This window comes from Balaenoptera borealis, assembly GCF_965194805.1.
Source record: "Balaenoptera borealis genome assembly, chromosome: 11".
Classification (NCBI taxonomy): Eukaryota; Metazoa; Chordata; class Mammalia; order Artiodactyla; family Balaenopteridae; genus Balaenoptera; species Balaenoptera borealis.
In genome coordinates this window covers 29,578,594-29,599,274 of record NC_138868.1, presented here as the reverse complement: position 1 = coordinate 29,599,274, position 20,681 = coordinate 29,578,594, and the positions used below count along the sequence as shown (strand labels likewise).

General features: G+C 40.1%; 1 long non-coding RNA gene across 1 annotated transcript in view; it reads left to right on the top strand.

The window, feature by feature from the left end:
* The window catches only part of LOC309606576, a 494,104-nt gene extending 481,440 nt beyond the window's left edge, over positions 1-12,664 (top strand). Inside the window, exon 5 of the long non-coding RNA XR_014231935.1 lies at positions 12,483-12,664. This is a non-coding gene — a long non-coding RNA (uncharacterized lncRNA). The remainder of the gene's footprint in view (positions 1-12,482) is intronic.
* Positions 12,665-20,681: the final 8,017 nt, after the last annotated feature.

The following is a 20,681-nucleotide window of genomic DNA, read 5'->3' as shown; positions in this document are numbered from 1 at the left end:
ATAAATAATACATAAAATACATAAGATATATACTCAATACATAAATACGTAAACAATTAGTCATAAAAATACAGACATAATATATTTTATGTGCAGAAAACACACATATAAAATAATTCTAAATTAAATGTATACATAAATAAAATATTCAAGAAATACATAAATAATACATAAATATATACTTAATACATAAATACATACAATAAATTAATTATACATAAAACACATACGTCAAATAATTTTATATTAGATGTGTATATGTAAATAAAATGTTCAACTTCTATAAGGAAGCTCTATCACATGTGTGTATGTGTATTAGATGTGTGTATGTACAATGAAATAATTAAATTCTATAAGGAAATAAGACAAATCCAGTGATGTAGAGGATAACTGATATTGTCACACCTCCCAGAACTCATGACCTGATACTAATGCAGCATTCAAAATTCTGCTTTCAAATCACTCAGCCTATTATGCACTATTTCGTTGCACTGTTCCTTTTTTATTTCTATAATAATGATAACAACCAACTCATCAACACCTGGTGAGCAGAGCATTCTACCACCAGAGAAAATCTATTGTGAAAGATAACCAGTTTCTCTGCGCTGAAATGACACTAAAAAAGTAAAAAAGAACACAGCAAAAAAAAAGAAAAAAATAGATAATATGGTATTCAAAGGGAGAAAACACATTCTTTGCTGCAATTTTAGAAAATGGGGTATAACAACCTCTTTTGGTTTGGTGTCTGTACATGTCTCAATGTTTTTATAGAAAAGGGTCATATAATTTCTACTCTCAGAAGTGAGCTGACATGGCCAGCAATTTTTAGTGGCCTCTGAAGAGGAGGTAAGGCTGATATGAATTACAGCTTTAAAGATATCTATATACTCACCAGCATTATTTATTGAAATAAAAGCCAGAATGTTATCTTGGAATCAGAATGAGCCAGAAATAGACAAAATACTTGATCTCACAATATTTTGCTGCTCCTGGATAAATAACAAATGAAATTGTCAAGCATGTATTTAGCTGCCTGGTTGAAGCCCCATGTTAAGGGTGGGAAGACAGTGATACTAGAACACTTGTGCTGGGAATAAAGACGCAGACGCAGAGGATGGACTTGAGGACACGGGGAGGGGGTAGGGTAGGCTGGGATGAAGTGAGAGAGTGGCATGGACATATATACACTACCAAATATAAAATAGGTAGCTAGTGGGAAGCAGCCACATAGCACAGGGAGATCAGCTCCATGCTTTGTGTCCACCTAAAGGGGTGGGATAGGGATGGGGGAGGGAGATGCAAGAGGGAGGGGATATGGGGATATATATATACATATAGCTGATTCACTTTATTATACAGCAGCAACTAACACAACATTGTAAAGCAATTATACTCCAGTAAAGATGTTAAAAAAAAAAAAAAGAACACTTGTGCTGGAGTCAAATGGTTATGTGTTATGGAATGAAATGGTTTTCCCATCACTGGCTAGCTGTGTGATCTTGGGCAAGTTATTCCACCTCTCTGGACCATAATTTCCATGTTAGGAAAATTGGGACAATAATCATAAAGCATCTTATATGATTGCTAAGAAGTTTTCAAAAAGTGAAAATCAGTGTCTGTCATAGAGAAGGGACTCAATAGCTTTTAGTTATCTCACCTCACCCAACACCCTTATCTTACTATATGGTCAAATTGGACCCAAGTTCTTTGGAAACAGAGGTGTGGTCCCTATTCACAAAGAGGTTGTGATCTAGCTGAAAAAACAAATGAAAAGAAAAACAGGCTAAGCAATTTTTCATAAGACCCATTCAAGAAAAATTATGCACCTTTTCTCAGTGAGTTTCACTGAGTCGTGTAAACAGCAAGTGTTCCAGGACTGAAGTCACCCTTGATAAACATTGATCTAGATGCTAAAGAAAGGACTGGTAAGGTTCAGCTAGGGGTGGAGCATCAAGAGAGCCCAGCAGGTGGGCAGAGAGTTTCAGCAGACATGAAGGCAGAGAAACATACTTCAGAGTATTAAATGAATAAAATTGATGTTTGACTATATTTCATGTTCCACAACTGAAACAGAATCTTTTCCATCTCAGACCTGATGAAAAGGGGAGTTCAGTAATAAGAAAGAAGAAGATAAACATCTCAATTGAAAACTAAATGAACGATATAGCTAAAAAAATAACAAAAGTGCAAATGACTAATATATATTTTTAAATGTTCAATCTTAATAGAAAATAAATACAAACTGAAAAGTGAAAAATCCTGTTTAACCTTTCAATTCTTGGATATGGCAGGAAAAATGAAGGAGGAAGAGGAAGAAGAGGAGGAGAAAAAATAGCTAGTTGGTGCAAGTATGGGATAATAGCTACTCACATACATTACTGGTTGGCATGAATTGGCACAATCTTTCTGTAAGTCAATTTGATATTATTTATTATAAATGTTTGAATTTCCCAAATAATTTAGTCCAACAATTCCTAAGAAATTCATCTTAAAAACAGTCATGGATACACACAAATATGTAGCTAAAAGTAAATTTATGACAGTCCTCAGATACTAGTGACTCACTGTAAACAATTTACATACCTTACTATGAAGGACTGATTAAATAATTCATGCCATATCTGTTTATGGAAATTCTATGAAGTATTTAAACATTATGTTATACATGTATAAGTCATGCCACACTATGGAAGATAAAACACTATTGCAATATAAGCTTTTTAAAGTACATACATAAATATATACAAACAGAGAGAGCAATTGTTATTTTGACAGTGGTCATTGCTTTGTGATGTTATTTGTACTTTTGGTTTGTACATTTGTGTCTTCTGAATTTTCTGCAATGAACAAATATCCCTTGTTTAATGAGATATAAAAAAGAAATAAAAAATGAAAAACACAGAGGCAAATAAGGAAATATTCAGTAGTAATGAGAAGTAGTTCTTGAGGATCTGTGTATGGGATAAAAATATGGAGGAAAGACAGTGGAAGAGAAACTCTAAAAAGGAAGTGGATCAGGTTTGGCTAAATTCAACCCTGGGTGATATCTAATACATAGGTTTTTCAACACTAATTAATGTGCATCTTGAGAACCAGGCTGATTTGAACTATAGTATAATAAGTTGTATTATTAGTGGCCATTATACGAGGTCATCACAAGGGCAGAATTTGCCTAGAAGGAATTTGACTTTTTCAATGTAAATGATCCTGAGAAGAGGTGTCACCAGTGGGCGTGAAACAGTGATTGACAGTAACCTTGCACATAAACAGAGCATTTTCACGGCTCTTCAAGACAGATAGATAGCTAATTTTGTGTTATGGGAAAGTCTTGGTCTGTAGCTCCTGAGTACCACATCTTACAGCAAGTGTAAGTTACTTTCCCTGTTGAATTTCCCTTCTGTTATCATAGAACCTTCAATAACATCTTATTAAACTACAGTTTTGCTTTAGCTGTGCCATGGGGCATTAAAAGGATCTATGCCCAGTATCAGGACAGAGGTGACCTGAGCCAGAGTGAACAGCGTCCACTGGGCAAAAAGAAAGATAGATGATGGAGTACCAGAGTCTCCATCAGGATGACAAGCAACACCCGGGACAAATTTACGCATTATGAAAGCATCACTGGTGTTCTAGAATAGACTTTCTGCACAGTTAAACAGTTGTTTTGCATTCAGTTAATTTAAGATACAAAAGGTGAGTTAAAGTCACAGTAGTCTGAATATTCAAGGTCTCCCTACAGTCAATGATACCTGGACAACTCAGACTCAGCCCCATGTCACATGGTACAGCCCTGTTCCCAAACACACATCAACTGACCCTAATTCAAGGGGTAGCATTAGTCCCTGATGCACAATAATAATGAATGGGACTTAAAATAACATTGACGTTTCACCAGGCCTCACCAAGATGTCAATACAGATAAAATCACACTGACTGTAATTACTGAAATCACACTAGGGCACCAAGATGTCAACACAGATAAAATCACACTAACTGTAATCACTGAAATCACGCCAGCACATTCCTCACCTACACAATGGAGGACCCCAACACCCCAACACCCAAGCCTCCCACAATCATTTCTAAAAGCCATCAGAAGAGGCACTCATAATTCATTAACCTTTGTACCATGTTTTTACAGTGCTCCCCCAAGACATTGGGATCATGAATTCATTCATCAAATATTTGTTAGACACCTCCTCTAGGACATTTTCTGTTCAAGCCATGGTATGACGGTGAATAAAACAAGAAAAGTTCTTGCTTTCATGGAGCTCACATGGAAGGAGATAAGTAATAAATCGGTAGGCAAACTGATATTTAATATGCTAAATAGTGATCAATGCAATGAAAAAAAATAAAGCAAAGAAAGGAAATGCAGTGTGATGGAGGTGAGGGCAGCATTTGAAGTAGGAGAGTCAGGAAAGACCTTTCCATGCTGAGACTTGTTTGCAGTGAGGGTGTAGGTGGATCATCCATAATTGTGGTATGAGTGAGGACACTTGGAGCTTGTGGGCCCTGTCTGTGGTCTCTCTGGTGGTCATGTGCAGACTAGGGAGAGGTCATGTCAAGGAGACAATTATTAATATACCCAAAGCTATATAGTACTTTCACCCCCCGCCCCCCCCCCACAAATATCACTAAAGAGAGGCTACCCGTATTGTATTCCATGCCAAAGAGGGAAAAATGCTCCTCTCTCACACTTTGTATTGAAATTCATCGCTAGAGGCATAGAAGAGGCATTGCTTTAATTCAGAATCTCACAGTCCCCAGCCCAGGGAAACACCTTTTCTCTTTAGGGCAAAAATAGCGCAGTGGTTGAGAATCTGCCTGCCAATGCAGGGGACATGGGTTCGAGCCCTGGTCTGGGAAGATTCCACATGCCGCGGAGCAACTGGGCCCATGAGCCACAATTGCTGAGCCTGCGCGTCTGGAGCCTGTGCTCCGCAACAAGAGAGGCCACGATAGTGAGAGGCCCGCGCACCACGATGAAGAGTGGCCCCCGCTTGCCACAACTAGAGAAAGCCCTCGCACAGAAACGAAGGCCCAACACAGCCATAAATAAATAAATAAATAAATTTAAAAAAAAAAAAAAAAAAGCATGAATCAAGAGGTCAGGTTAAGAATCAGACACCATGCAATCTGGTTCATCCCTTCCCTCCCCTCAGACTCTATAACACCCTTGTACAACCCCAAAGCCCTTCTGCTATGCAAAATGACTTGTACAACTCATGTTTTGCTCAAAACTTTACTTCTAGAATGCAATTCAGTGTTAAGGTACGTGGTAAGTGCTCCAAATCAAATGTGAAGAAAAATGAATCCAACCCGATCAAGGCAGTAGCCATGCCTGGATGTATCTGAATTCCAGTCATGGGTACAGCCTAGGTTCAGATTCCGATTGCTCCATAAATTCTGGAAAAATATGCGGATGAGAGAAAGCTAATAAGAAACTGAAATGCTAACATTTTCATAAAGCATTTCTCAAGTTCTGTTTTAAAGAGCTTGGGCTTCAGAGACAAATAGATCTAGATTGAAATTCTGACTTTTCCTGTGCGTCTGCCCTGAGACAAGTTCATGCACTTATTCATTCATTCATTTCCTAGGCACTTGTTGAGTACCTAGTACTTTTGAGTCCTGTGCAGGCACAAAGTGTGCAATGTGAATCAGGCAGCAAAGAACTCTCTTGTCAGGAAACTCATTTTCTACTGGGGAAGCCAGAGGAAAACAGGTATACTACAAAAATTAAGCATAATATTTGCTTTGCTAGAGTATTATAATGATTAAACAGTTAAAATACATAAAAGACCTAGCAGAATATCTGACTCATAACAGGCACTCAATAAGTTTTGTAAGCAGCACCAGGTTGGGGAGAGGGCATTGTCTAATGGAGTGGGTCTCAAACTTTTTTAGCACATCAGTATCCCCTGAAGGGCTTGTTAAACAGACAGTTGTGTCCCAGCCCCGGAAATTCAGATTCAGTAGGTCTGGGGTGGCGCTTAAGAATTTGCAAGTCCAGCAGTTGCCAGGTGATGCCAATGCTGTTGGTCTGGGAACCACATTTGAGAAGCATTGGCCGATGGGCTCAGATATACTTGCAATCTCTTTCCCAAGCCATTCTTTATGATGTCTGTGGTTGTGAGCAAATAACTATTTTTCTTAGTTTCTGATCGCACATCACTAAACGGGATAATAACACATTTCACAGGACTGCTTTGAAGAGGACTCACTAGTATAGTTTGACATAATAGAGGAGCAATAAATGTAAATTATCTCTGTTTCATTTTAGTCTGTCTTCATTTTCTGAGCCCTGAAATTATTATTTAAACCTCTCAGAACTATCTAATTTTTATGAAAGTAACTTTATAAGATTATCTTCTCTTCTTGACAGAAAGCACCTCAAGAGAAAGGATATTATTTTCTACATCGTTCACCTAGCATAGTGCCTGAACGTGATAAATATCCCCACAGTAAATATGTACTATCTTTATTATAACTGGGTCCTCCTAAAATATTGTATGCCTTCATTATCTTACTTGTTTGCTTCTTTTTTAAAAAACATGGAAGTTCCAATAAGTAAAATGTTGGAATACTTTTTATAGCCGTTATCTTGTGATAACTTATAATGGAGTATAATCTGCAAAAATACTGAACCACTATGCTGTACACCTGAAACTAATACCATCTTGTAAGTCAGCTATACTTCAATTTTTAAAAGTTGGAATAATTTTGCTCTGTTTCAAGCATAACTCACATGTCATTGGATACTGATTAATCAGAAATGCTCTGTTTCTAGCATTTGAATAGCTGTTCAAAAATTATGAAAACTTTCTAAAATGTGATATTGATCTTTCTTCTTGCCCCGTGGCAAGTGCTCATGGAAATACTGTTCACAATTATTTCTCCACACACTTTTTCGCCATGTCATCTTGCTCACGACTTCTTTGTGGCCTAGTCTATGTCACCAGCACTCAGGACCAACTTCAAAGATGTGTGATCTGTGCAGCCACACAGAACCCCATGCCTGCTCTGTGCTTCATTTAATACTTACTGTCACCATCTTTCCCTTCTTCATAATTTTGGAACAAGGGACCCTGAATTTTATTTCGTACTGGGTTCCACAAATTATGTAGCCGATCCTGCTGGCACTAAAGCTGGGATTCCAGGGACATGAAGATGCTGTATTGACAATCAGAAAATAACTTCCTTTCATTTTCTGACAAACCAGTGATAGATTTCTTAATAACTATATAACCTTGGGAAAATCACTTCAATTTACTGAGACTGAACAAACCTCGTCTATAAAACCTCATCTAAACTGGATGCTCTCTTATGTACTTCTAGTTCTAAAATACTATAAATCTGTTCATTTCTAAATACAGAGAACTTTACAACTTAAAAAAAGGGAACCGCTGCTTTAGGTAAACACACTTTCTAAATCTATTGAATCTATTTAAGAAGAAAAACAGATGGTGAATGTATCTTAAGATGCCATTATTTCTCATATAACTACATACCTTGAATTTCCATGTAATTTCCTGGGGACAGTCAATCTGAAAAGCTTTCTATACCTTAGCCTGAAAAATGACACATCAACGACATGCTGAGCCTTCTAATTACCAGGAATGCAGGGCCCATTAAACTGTGAGCATGCATATGCACACCTAATTATGTTTATGCCTACTTATAAATCAGCAAAGTGAAAGCATATGCATGCTGAAAATTACCCATCATTAACTTTCCTAATTGCACCCAAATAAAGAGGGAAATAATTCACTGTAGAATATGTTTGCATCCTTTGGGCAAAGCCTACACTCATCTTGTTTAGGTTTTGAAAAATTGTCTTCTTGCTCATAAATGGAAATCAATTCTTTGGATGCCAAAACACAACACAGCTCTTCCCCTGGTGTTGAGCAAGAGAAAATGAAAAGATTCAGATATGAATGTCAGAAGACTAGAGCATGGATCTAGGAAGCAAACAGCATAGACAGGAGATACTAGGCGAGTGAAAACAGTTCCATCATTCTGATGAAGAGTGCAATGCAGATGGTGACAGGCCAACCACAGATACAACAGGAAGCAACAATGAAGGACAGATCCTCAGGGAAAAAGAAGCATTAAATTTAGATGTCGACAGAAGACTCAATTTCATGACAGTAATTGAGATCAATTGGAGCCCTGTCTGCTCTCTGTACTCACAACTTCCCTTGTAGTTTCTCTGAACAATTATTGTTCTATTACTGGCAGGATTAAGATAAGACAGACAGGAGTTGTGCATGCTTAATTGGGCTTCCATATATGGTTTACTGCTGTCCTTAGAGACAGGAAGCAGAAAGGAAGGCAGGGGGACAACAGGGTTTTTGATGTTCATAATAATAAGAAACCATTCTGGTACTAATTCACAGATGCAGAGTCCTGAATAAGCAATCTGAGGTTCTGCCTCTTGATAATTCTCTTCTCAGCACTTTGCATGCATTATTTCACTTAGTCCCCACAACAACAGTGCAGAGGCTTCTATTATTGGCCCCATTATACAGATGAAGAAGATGAGGATAAGGAAATCAACTAAGATGACCCAATAACTAATTGGTGGGGTGAAGATTGAAACTCCAATTCTTTCTGACTCCCAAGCCCTTGTTTCAAGCTGTATTGCCACCCAACTCAAAGGAGCCCAAATTCCCAGATTTAATCATCTTCATTTTGCCAAAGATTCAGATGGACTTTTATTTTTCTCTTTACTATATTGACAATTAAAGAAAAATAAACAACTGAATGACTCTTTCTGAAATGCTACTTGTATCATATGACTCACTTCTGTTGACCTATGCTAGGGCAACGTTTTCCTTTTGAGCCACCATCTTTAAAAACCCTCCTCTATTTTAGTGTTTTCCAAATTATGAATCCACCCTTCCCTAAGGAAGAAGCTAAATCATTCTGATCTAGATTCTACCAAAAAGATTCACTTGTGCAAGAGCTTGATAGAGAACTAAGTAACCCAAGGGAGCCTTGTGTCTGGGGCATTGAACTTCAGGAAGGCAGAATGTTTGATGAGTCCAGTTCTCCATGGATGACAATGGCTGTGCTTCTGATGTCCAATCTTGGACATCCCAGGTGTTGCGCCATGGGAACTGAAGTAAGGTTGGGCATTGATTTTGGCTCTGGGGCTCAGTATGTGTCTCTCTTACCTCCTGGAAATTCTGGAAACTATCTAATACTCTTTAACAATTCCCTTTTCTGCTTTTACTAACCAGAGTGAATACTATTTTTTTTTAAACATTGTTTTTTTGTTTGTTTGTTTGTTTGTTTTTTCGCGGTGTTGGGTCTTCGTTTCTGTGCAAGGGCTTTCCCTAGTTGCGGCAAGCGGGGGCCACTCTTCATCGCAATGCGCGGGCCTCTCACTATCACGGCCTCTCTTGCTGCGGAGCACAGGCTCCAGACGCGCAGGCTCAGTAGTTGTGGCTCACGGGCCGAGTTGCTCCGCGGCATGTGGGATCTTCCCAGACCAGGGCTCGAACCCGTGTCCCCTGCATTAGCAGGCAGATTCTCAATCACTGCGCCACCAGGGAAGCCCCAGAGTGAATACTATTGTTTGCAATTAACAACTTTAATTTTGACACCTACTTAAGTAAGTATGAACTCATTTCTTTGTCGCCCATAGTCTTCCCACAAAAAGGTTCCAGTAACATCCCTTACTACTCTCTTGTCTATACCAGTATTTTAGTCATTGTGACTTGCAGTGTGTTTCCTCTACTTAGAAAGCAATCCTTTTCAATTAGACACTGTACTAGGCTTACTACACCTGAATCCAGAAAACGCACAGTTTCAAGGACCATCCACCATCCCACGCTTCCAATTATTTTAGATATGAATACCTAGACTAAGCCCCTACCTGACGATAAAATGTATGGATTTGTTAATCATCTAGCCATCAATGAAGCTTGTGTAAAGAGAAAACGTAGGACAAGCTCACATCAAAATCACTGTATCCCTGAGCAAATCTGTTCTGCATCCCTTCTTGCTTTCCTGCATTTGTGCACTGGAAGGGACTGAGTGCCTGAAAACCTAAGGGTCACATTGATCTTTGTATCTTCTTCCTCTCTGTCAATTTTTCCATTTTTAATACATTATATGTGACCCACTCCCTCACCCAAGCCAAAACTCTTCAGAGTCATCCCCGATTCTGTCTATATTTTTAGTCCTTGAATCCAATCCTATTAATTGCACTTCCTTCATATTTTAAAAATCCTTCCTGTGTTCACCTATTCATGCCCGATAGCAGCAACCTCCTGCTGGTTTTCTTGCTTCCAATTTCTCTGTTGCTTTTCTGTTCTCCATAAGTGTAAGTGGAGTGACTTTTCCAGAGCACATATATGACCATGTCTCTCCATGACGGAAAACTCTTTTCATCACCCACAGAATAAAATCCAAACTTGCTGGCATCGAATACAGGACCTCCATGATCTGTAGCAGCCTGGCCCTCCCCCTTCAAATCCTGCACTCTCCCAAACATACCAGGAGATGCAACCCTTGATGAACCACAGAACCACGTGCAGGTCTCCAAATAATCTTGCTTTCTACCCCCATGCTTTTGCCATGTTATCCTTCTTGGCTACACATCCTGTATGTTGTGGCTAAAAAATCTCAACTGCAAGAGCTCTTTGCTAACACCTCCAGACTAAGCGGAAATCTTCCTCTCTGAGCTCTCCCTCCTGAAGCATCTTATTCATTCCTTCCTCTCTGCATTTATGTGGCTATGATGATCTGTTTGTGGTTCTGTCTCCCCACACAGTCTCTGCCCCTTCTTCCCCTCACTGCCTAGAGGAAAAGACAGATTTGTTGCCTGTCTTGCTCTTTGGCTTTGGTCAGTGACCGATGCTTGTCAGTTTGTGTAAATTTCATTCTCCCGTCTGACTTCCATAATATTCTTCTGTCTTATGCATTCCTCAGACAACCTTGTCTGGCTCTTCATTGAATCCGCCTGTGTCTAGCAGTGGATGAGGCACATAATATTTTAATGATGATGATTAATAATAATGAGGATTAATTATTAGCTAACATTTATGGGATGCTACTGCATGACACCACGTCATTTAATACCTACCACAACACAATGATAGTATTAACATCTTTATCACTTTGTAGGTGAGGAAAATAATGTTAAGAAGAATTAAAGAAAATTGTCCAGTGTCACAGAGCTTAGGCATAGCAGAGTCTGCAATTGAACCTCATTCTGTTGATTCTCTGACTTTTCTCTACTGGTGCCCCTTCCCTCAGAGTAAGTCCTCAGGTCCACATTCCAGGTCACTGGGACCCAAGAATTTCCTGCCCAAATGGCCCAGGGCCTGTGCATCTTCTCAGGGTCTATTCTCCCAAGAGTGGACCCCACCACTGGTGGGGTGGCTGTTTGTGCTGAAGTACGAATAAGGCTTTGACATGAGGACTGGAGGATCCACACACTGGCAGACAAGGTGCCAACATGGTGCAGTGGAGCTGGGGTGGGAAGGAAAGGTAGAGCGTGGTTGACTAACACAGAGGCATCTGACGATTCCAAGTCTGAACCTGATCTTGGATGATGCTGTAAAACTACATTTGTCGAAGTGGGAGGCAAACCATATTTTATTTAACAGTTTCTAGTCTATTTATGACTTTTAAATATTTAGATCTATGGTACATTGGCTTCTTTTTGTACTCATGTTCCCGACCTTGTAAAATATTAGGGGTGGGTCTTCCAAAGCGGATGTTAACAGAACAATGAAGTGTTCCACATTGGGTCATTCATGACAGCACTTTTACAGTAGCTTCCAATCCAAGTGTCACAGTGGTCAAAAGAGATTGACAGGTTAGTTCTTTCAATTCCTTTGGCATTGTATTTGTGTCCACCATGTACACCTCCAATCTGTATATTATGTACCTACAGATATCTCACCTGGTATATTTAGGGAGAAAGCCAACCCCATGGAGTGGCATGCCTCTCTCAGTCTATATCCATATAAAATCCCTAAATCACATTGAGCCTCACTGTTTAACCCTGAGAAAGTTTACCCTTTGTGTAGCATTCTGCTGAATGCCACTCCTGCTGGCCCTCAGCAAGAGCTTAGCCAAGGTACAGTGCTACCAATGCCATCTCTGTAACAATTAGCATGCCCCAAAGAAACAAGTTATTTTCTTTCCTGTTTGATACAGTACCCAGCTAACAATAATTTTCTAAAACTGTTCAGTAAAAGAAAGTGGAGATTGTTGTCTACTATGAGTGTCATAATATTACTGGTGAACATTGTTGAAAGTCGGGAAACAAAGAATTATTTCTCAGCTGATGAAATGACAGCCAGCATTTATTATTATGTTTCCTTGAAGTAGCATGCTACATGCTCCCAAAATACTGTGAGTCATTCATTGTTCTTAACTGCTAATGTGTGTTCTTAATATGCTGGATAAGAGGTTGACCTGAGATAAAATTGAGTTTCAGAAGGGGCTCATGATCTAGGCAGGGAAGCCTGTGCCCAGGAGAACTGTGGAAGCCCACACTGAGTTGATGCACCACAGCAGGTGTTCACGAAGAGCCCCTGGGTGCACAGTACTATGCCTCGGAGACCAGTGTCTTCGGCAGGTGAGTATAGCTGTACCACCTCCTCCATTAGTTGCTTAGAAGTCCTGTGTAAATAAAAACAAAAACAACAACAACAAAAAACTACGTTCCTGTTGAGTCTTAGTCTCATTTCAGGGCTTCATCATCAGCACCATCACTTTTCTTGTGCTTTGTCCATATTTGGATGGGTGGTCCTGGACCCAGAGGGTCAAGGCAACTTACCCAAGGTCACGCTAGCTTACATCTCCACATGCTCAGCTCTGTGCTATGGAGCCCACTGCTTTCTAGTAGATTTAAATGATATGAACACCTGGTACAGTACTCTAAATATATGTCTCTGACTCTACCACTCTACCGTCTTTTCAAACTCTTTACTTATTGATCCATGATATAGACTGAATGTTTGTGTCCCCCGCATATTCACATGCTGAAACCTAATCCCCAGTGGGGGCCTTTGGGAGGGAATTAGGGTCTTATAGGCAGAGCCTTCATGAATGGAATGAGTGCCCTTATAAAAGAGAACCAAGAGTAATATTCCATTGTATACTCAGCCATAAAAAGAAACGAAATTGAGTTATTTGTAGTGAGGTGGATGGACCTAGAGTCTGTCATACAGAGTGAAGTAAGTCAGAAAGAGAAAAACAAATACCATATGCTAACACATATATATGGAATCTAAAAAAAAAAAAAAAGAAAGGTTCTGAAGAACCTAGGGGCAGGACAGGAATAAAGACTAAGACGTAGAGAATGGACTTGAGGACACAGGGAGGGGGAAGGGTAACCTGGGACAAAGTGAGAGAGTGGCATGGACATATATACACTACCAAATGTAAAATAGATAGCTAGTGGGAAGCTGCTGCATAGCACAGGGAGATCAGCTCGGTGCTTTGTGTCCACCTAGAGGGGTGGGATAGGGAGGGTGGGAGGGAGATGCAAGGGGAAGGGGATATGGGGATATATGTATACATATAGCTGATTCACTTTGTTATACAGCAGAAACTAACACAATATTGTAAAGCAATTATACTCCAATAAAGATATTTAAAAAAAAAAATCCCCATGGGTGCATGGGTGGGGCGTGGGACCAATCATTGTCTCCCATTATGTTGAGAGCTATCGCAGAGGTTGTGTGCAGGGTTCAGCGGGGCACGAGAGGGTATGCTCAACTTTTCCCAAAGAGGTCGGGACAGACCTCAGGAAGGAAGTGGTACATCAGTGGAGTATTGAAGAATGAGCAGGGGTTCACCAGGAAGCCATGGGAGAGGCAGCTGTAACATACATGCAGTCTGGAAGCCAAGTGCCTGTGGTCCATTCTTAGTTCTGTCACCATTAGCTTTGTAGACTAGGATAAGTTACCTAACCTCTCTGATCCTCAGTTTCATTTTCTATAATAGGAGCAACAGTTGTGGTACTTTATAGGATTGTTACGGAACATAGTTAAAGGGGAAAAAAAAAAATCTGTACAACCATAACACTTAAATTCTTTGGACCAGAGACTCATTTGAGAATCCTGTAAAAGCTATAGTTCTTTTCTCAGGAAGAAACAGATACACATACATGCAACTATTTACATACAATTTTCTAGGGCTGATGTAAACAAAATCCGAGAGGGGAATCCCTAGATGTCCAAGACTCCTGATTCAAAACTCTGCCTTTACATGTGCCTGGAAGCTTTTCTCCAATATTCTGATAAAGACTATTACAAGGAAGGGAGTGAAGAATAAAAAATCTAGTCCCAAGAGACAAGAATTTAGATGTAGGAGAAATCATAGAAAGGAGAAGAGAGACCAAGAGTACAGATGGATGAGAATTTAGAGATCAAATTTGTAGAGATGGCCAAAGTGATCCTTAAGATCTCCTGAATCTGATATTTAAATTATTTACTGTGTGCCCCAGTTATGTAAGCTCCTAGCTTGTACCCTCAAATCTCCAAAGTTTCCTGTACATGCCTGCCTTATACAAGATGAATTTTTGGGAAAAGTGCTCCAGAAATTGATGCTGTTTTGAGTTAATGAAAAAGCAGAAACAGAGGAACAGATGCAGGATGCAGAAGCCAGAAATCAGAGCCAGAGCCGATAAGGAGAAATATAATTTTTCAGAATGTGAAGAAATCCTGGAATGTTAGATTTCCCCTAGGGTGTAGAACTGGCTTTGGAGCCAATTTTATCCTTGCTTTAAGTGGGTAGGCAATCTCAGCTGATATCTTGGTTACCCTAACATTTTTTTTTTTAATTTTTATTTTATTTATTTATTTATTTATGGCTGTGTTGGGTCTTCGTTTCTGTGCGAGGGCTTTCTCTAGTTGTGGCGAGCGGGGGCCACTGTTCATCGGAGTGCACGGGCCTCTCATTATCGCGGCCTCTCTTGTTGCGGAGCACAGGCTCCAGACGCGCAGGCTCAGTAATTGTGGCTCACAGGCCTAGTTGCTCCGCGGCATGTGGGATCTTCCCAGACCAGGGCTCGAACCCGTTTCCCCTGCATTGGCAGGCAGATTCTCAACCACTGTGCCACCAGGGAAGCCCCTACCCTAACATTTTATTAGCTCTTGAGAATTTGTAAAAGACAAGCACAATAATTATTTCATTTTATCTAGTTGAAGAGCCTGTGAGGTGGGCTGTGGTTCCCTTTTACAGATCAGAAAACTGAGATGCAGACTATAAAATAACCAAGACCACAAGACTAGAAAGATTTGGTTCACGGAGCTGTCTGGGGTTCTAACTTCTCTCCTTAACTAACCTCACACCCTTTCCTTCAGGCCTTGCCACCTATTTGAAAGCAAATTCTAAATAATGAATAAGTATTGCTTGATCTTGGTTACTTCTACTTTGTGGTGTCTATACTCTGCTCAGTACAGAATTAGAGCCTCAAGATTCTACCAAACACCTGCTCCCGGGGACCAGAATCTCATCAGCTGAGTCATCACTGAAATGATTAGGGGTCAGACTTCTTCTCCAGAGTCAATGAGCTTGGGCAAAGGAACCAGAATGAAGGAGGTTTCATAGAAATGATTTGGCCATCAGCACTTTCCATTCCAGCTCTGGCTTTCACACCTGTGTCCCAGTCTCCAACTTTGAGCACAAGCTTCCCAGTAGATATTCCAAAGTGGATACACGTGTGACCTGAATTGTCCCACAGTCAGGCAGAAAAGTACATTTGCAGGAGTCCAGGTTGGTAGTGATCACCCATTGATGTTATGTGAGTATATTTTACATTATAAAATAGTTTTGTGTATTCAAAGAAAAATCCAAATATTTTGCCTTGTAAGAATTGTTTTCTGATTCCCACGTTAGATTAGAAAACTGTTTCTTGTGGTTTAGCACCAGCCTCTTGCACATTTGAGAGATTAGCCTGCTTCCCTTTGCCATCATGGTTAAAGTAGGTTATTGTCAGACAGGCCTTCCCTGCCTCCGTTTCATTCACCTTATCCCCACCCCATTATTCTCCATCACAGCTTCCACGTCATTCATTTCTCTCCTTGTCCTTATCATGACTGGTAATTAATTCATTATTGTTTAGTCATAATCACCTCCACTCTGCTGTGCCCTCCACAAGTCAGATAGCAAATCTGTTCTGGGCACTACAGTATCCTCTGATAGAGGGCCTAATATATATTTGGTCCTCAACTAAACTTTGAGGAATCAAAGAATCTGTGAAATGTATGAATGAATAAATGAATGGTGGTGTCATGTCTTCTGGAAACTAAGACTCAGTCCAATTAATCATATACTCCTCTACCTGCTGTTCTAACAAACAGACCCTCCCATTCTTCTTCACTTCTCCCCATTCTCACCATCATTTGTTCACCAGCAACAATGGCCCTTGTCCCTGAGTCTTTGCCTCGGACTACAGAACTGGACTGGCTTCTTCTGTCTTATATTTCCTAGTCTTCCTAGGAACCAACTTGATGTCCCTGAGCAGAGCCACTCTGCTGGGGCTTAGCTTTCCATTGCTTGTTTTCCTGACTCCACTGTGCTCTGCCTAAAAGGATGCTTGCTTTCCCGTTTTAGAGATAGTGAAAGTAAGGCAGCAATTCACAAATGTTAATTGGCACAAATATCTGAGTTTTTGCCTATCATAGCTAGTCAGGGGAGGACTCTATGGAATCAGAGTCTCTAGGGCTAGGCATAAGGAATTGGTATTTTGTAACAAGCTCCTAGTTGATTATGATGATCAAGGGTTAGTAGCTACTAGGGGAGAGAAGAGCCCATCAGGTTAGAATCATATGTGAGTCTGAATCTTTGCTCAGAGATGGATTAGCTCGGTGACTTCAGTCAGTTAATTAACCTGAGTTTATTTCCTGATCTGCAAAACGTAGGGGGGGGGCAACCTACTCGTTCTTACCCCACCCCCAGTCCATTTAGAAGCAGATCATCTTTTAATACTGACCCAAAATTCTGCAAGGTCCCAGGCCCAACATTTTTCACTTAAGCCAACAGCTTTTCTAGACTCTAAATTGTAAGATAAATCCATTTTCTAGAAAATATATTCAAATCAGGATATACCAAATAATAATTATACTTAAACATAAAGGTAGTATAGAATATATGATTATCCAAGTAATTTATAATCAGTAGATGAAAAAATATTGCTTGTGCACTGTTCTATTCCTTCCAAAAAGCCTTTTACCTTGCTGCCCCCAGGACCCCTGTCACTGGTACCTGCTACCTTATCCACAGACAGTGGTCCACGATCTCCTTTCATGCTCTACTGCCTGTAGGCCGAAGACATGCTGACTTAACCCCACTGGAATCCCAAGACCTTTAACTAGTGTCCCCATGATGGGAACCAGTAGAAATTCCACTCTTGCTGCTGCTATAATCTTTATCACCCTGTCCTGGAATTCCAGATTAGTCTCTTCTTACAAGTGATATTACAAATAATGCATACGATTTGAAATGTCATTGCAGGTAGTACCATAATCCACTTAGATTAAAAATTAGATAGAAATTAATGGTGTTTTATTCTTTAAATTTGAATTTTCTAGTCCTGAAGGTAGAACTAGAGCTGGTTCTTTGCTTAATCCAGGTTTACTGCTGCTTCCTGCTAACCTTGACCCAATGGGCAGGGTAAGGCTTATTTCCTTCATCACTACATAGGGTAAAGATGGCCTCCCCATCCCCCCTCCTTACCTGGCCGTGACAAGCTGTGCCTTCCCCTGGGGCAGGGACTCTGAGAAGGTACCCGTCTCTATCACCTACTGAACACACTTCCCTCCCCACGCAAAACTAAGCAAACAGCGGTCCAGTCTTCTCAGTCTTCTCCAGTCTCTGGCAGCTACTCTCTTCTCCTGGGTAAAACTATCCCTTTTCAGGTCCAAGCACTGACGCAGTCCTCTGCGTTCAGGGATAACTTTGTCTTTTGGTGCTAAATTTCTAAACACAGACATGGGTGGAGTTTTCTTCAGGACATTCATGGAGGCTGGTGCGGGGTGTGCAAAAAAGAATTGAAAGTGATAGGGCACAAAGGCTTACCTGACCTGGAGGGCAAAAGTGGGAGGGAATGAAAAACAAAATCACTTTTTCTTTTTCTTTTTTTTTTGCCGCTCTCTTCTAGAAGGGAGAACGAGATAGACGTTAATTGCACTGTGTATTTTCTTTCCACACTTAATCTTTATTTGTGGTTCTCTCTGGTGTTTCATCAAGAGGGAAGGAATACTGAAATGACTAAAGATCCAGCTAACACCAACCAATACTCTAGGATACATATGTCATTAAGGAGAAATATTTTCACTAGATGATCAGTTTTCAAAATATTGTTGGGGAAAATGCTAAGAGGTGTCTCATCTCCCCAGAGTTTGTTTTTAGTGTTCAGAGGGGAGGGGGTGGGAAGGCAGATGGAATATGTGAAGGAGATTCAGAGGTACAAGCTTCCAGCTATAAAATAAATAAGTCACAGGGATATAATGTACGCATAGAGAATACAGTCAATAATATTGTAACAAGTTTGTATGGTGGCAGATGGTACTGGTCCTCTTGCAGTGATCATTTCATAATGTATAAAAATATGGAAGCTCTAGGTTGTACATCTGAAACTAATATAATATTGTATGTTAATTATAACTCAATTAAAAATAATTCTAGGAAACAGTGTCTGCTGTACTCCCCTTGTAGAGAGCCACATTCATATTTTAAAGACTATTTTGAATCTTGATATAAAGAATCCTATTCAACATTGCTTAACTCATTGTTTGCCAATTTCATTTATGTCCCCACCCCCTTCAGGAAGAAACTATACATTATTGATCTTAGAGATTGTGTTAATATTTTGAATATTTTGATTTGGAAAAGATACTAGACCTGCCTTTGCCTCCCCCCACCCCACAATTTGTAAATGCATGTTTGGGGCTTGATAACCCCTCTTCAAAGATGCTCTGGATACATTGGCAGAACTAAATTTCTTGGCTCCAATCTCATGTTGATTCTGGGGAAAGACATTGCAATTTGGAAGTAAAAATAGCTTGGGAGATTGCAAATGGCAAAAGCAGAGGGAAAAGGAGGCAGAAAATGATAAGAAATATAGCTAAATATTTATATATACAAAAAATGAAAATATGAAAAACGTTCCTTCTGAAATACATAATTAAGCTCAAGACAGAGTAGGCAGATGGAGTCAGTAATTACAGGTTCCTAATGTATCTAAAATTCCCAGAGAATGAGAATGTTGCTACTAATTTTGTAGCTTCACAGTTTGTAGCTTGTTGCTGTTTATAACAGGCTCTGCTCCATTAACACTTGCTGTTCCAGTTAGATAGCTTGCATTTTAAAAATATACCTAGCAGAGCAAAGCCGCCCAATTGCTGACCTACTTAGACTATTTATGTGAAAATTCGATGTAAACTAAGGTTATTATGTGTGTGTTATAATGGTTTGTATTACTGTCATCCTCATTAGGGTTACAGGCAGTTGTGGTGTCATAGAAAATACCCTGGACCTAGAATCTCAGTTCATTTCCACACCTATTAATTGAATGCCTACTCTGGCTGGGCACACTTCTGACCTCTTGGGGTACGTTAGTGAATAAAATAGACTTAGATTTCTGCCCTTGTGGAGCTTTCATTCTGGTAGGAGTTGGGGAGATGGAAAATAAATAATAAACAAAATGAATAAGTAAATTATATACTATATGAGACGGCGATAATGGAGATGATAAGAGAGGAGATTGTCTTGGGTAAATGGATTTATCAATAGAATAGTCAAAGCAATGTTGGTGGAGAGCATGCCACGGGGGCAAGACTGAAGGGGTTGGTCATGTGGGTGTCTGTGGGAAGGAGAGAGGGAACAGTCAGTGCGAAAGCTGTGAGGCAGGAGAATGTTGGATCTGTTAAAGAAGAGCAGGAGGTGAGCATGGCTGGAACTGGCCGAGAGGGTGGGAGAGCTGTAAGACGTGCAGTCAGAGAGGGGACACAGGGAGACGCAGACAGCCTTGTTGGTCACCATCAAATTCTTGCTTTTTACCCTGCAGGAAATTGGGATTTGTTTCAGGATTGCAAAGGAATGCAATAAATTGACTTCCATTTCAATTTGACCTGAGTGTTAAAGGATTAAAATTCTCTTCAGATTATATGGGTTCATATTTTCTTTTCTGTGTATGGTAAGAGAAAAAAATATCAATTCCAACTACCTAGCTCTTAAACAAGAGGGGGTGGGTAGGGTGTATTTCTTTTAACCAACAGAATTCTTTTTTAGAAAAGCACTAGAACCCTTATCATGAAAGGGGTGCCATGCCAGGTCCACCATATTTTCCCCACTGCCACACAGAGATTTCATTTCTCTTCCCAGGTGTTGAGTTGAGAAAGTAATCTCAGAGATAGCTTCTCTGATGGTGAGAAAGGTGCCACAGGAACCCCAGTCCTTGCCCTCACATGGGCAACTCCTACCCCATTTCCACTGTCAAGGCTATAATTCTATTCTTTTGACCCTCATCTCCCCATCCCCTTCAAACTCAAGACCAACCAGAGGAAGCCAAATTTGCTTTGGCACAATCATATGAGAAGTCCCCTTGCCTGGCTAGTCTGGTTCCACCTTCCCCATGCCGACAACTTCCGATCAGGCACACCTGAAGCCTTCTCTCTCTCTCTTATTTTTTTCTTCATAAAGCTTTC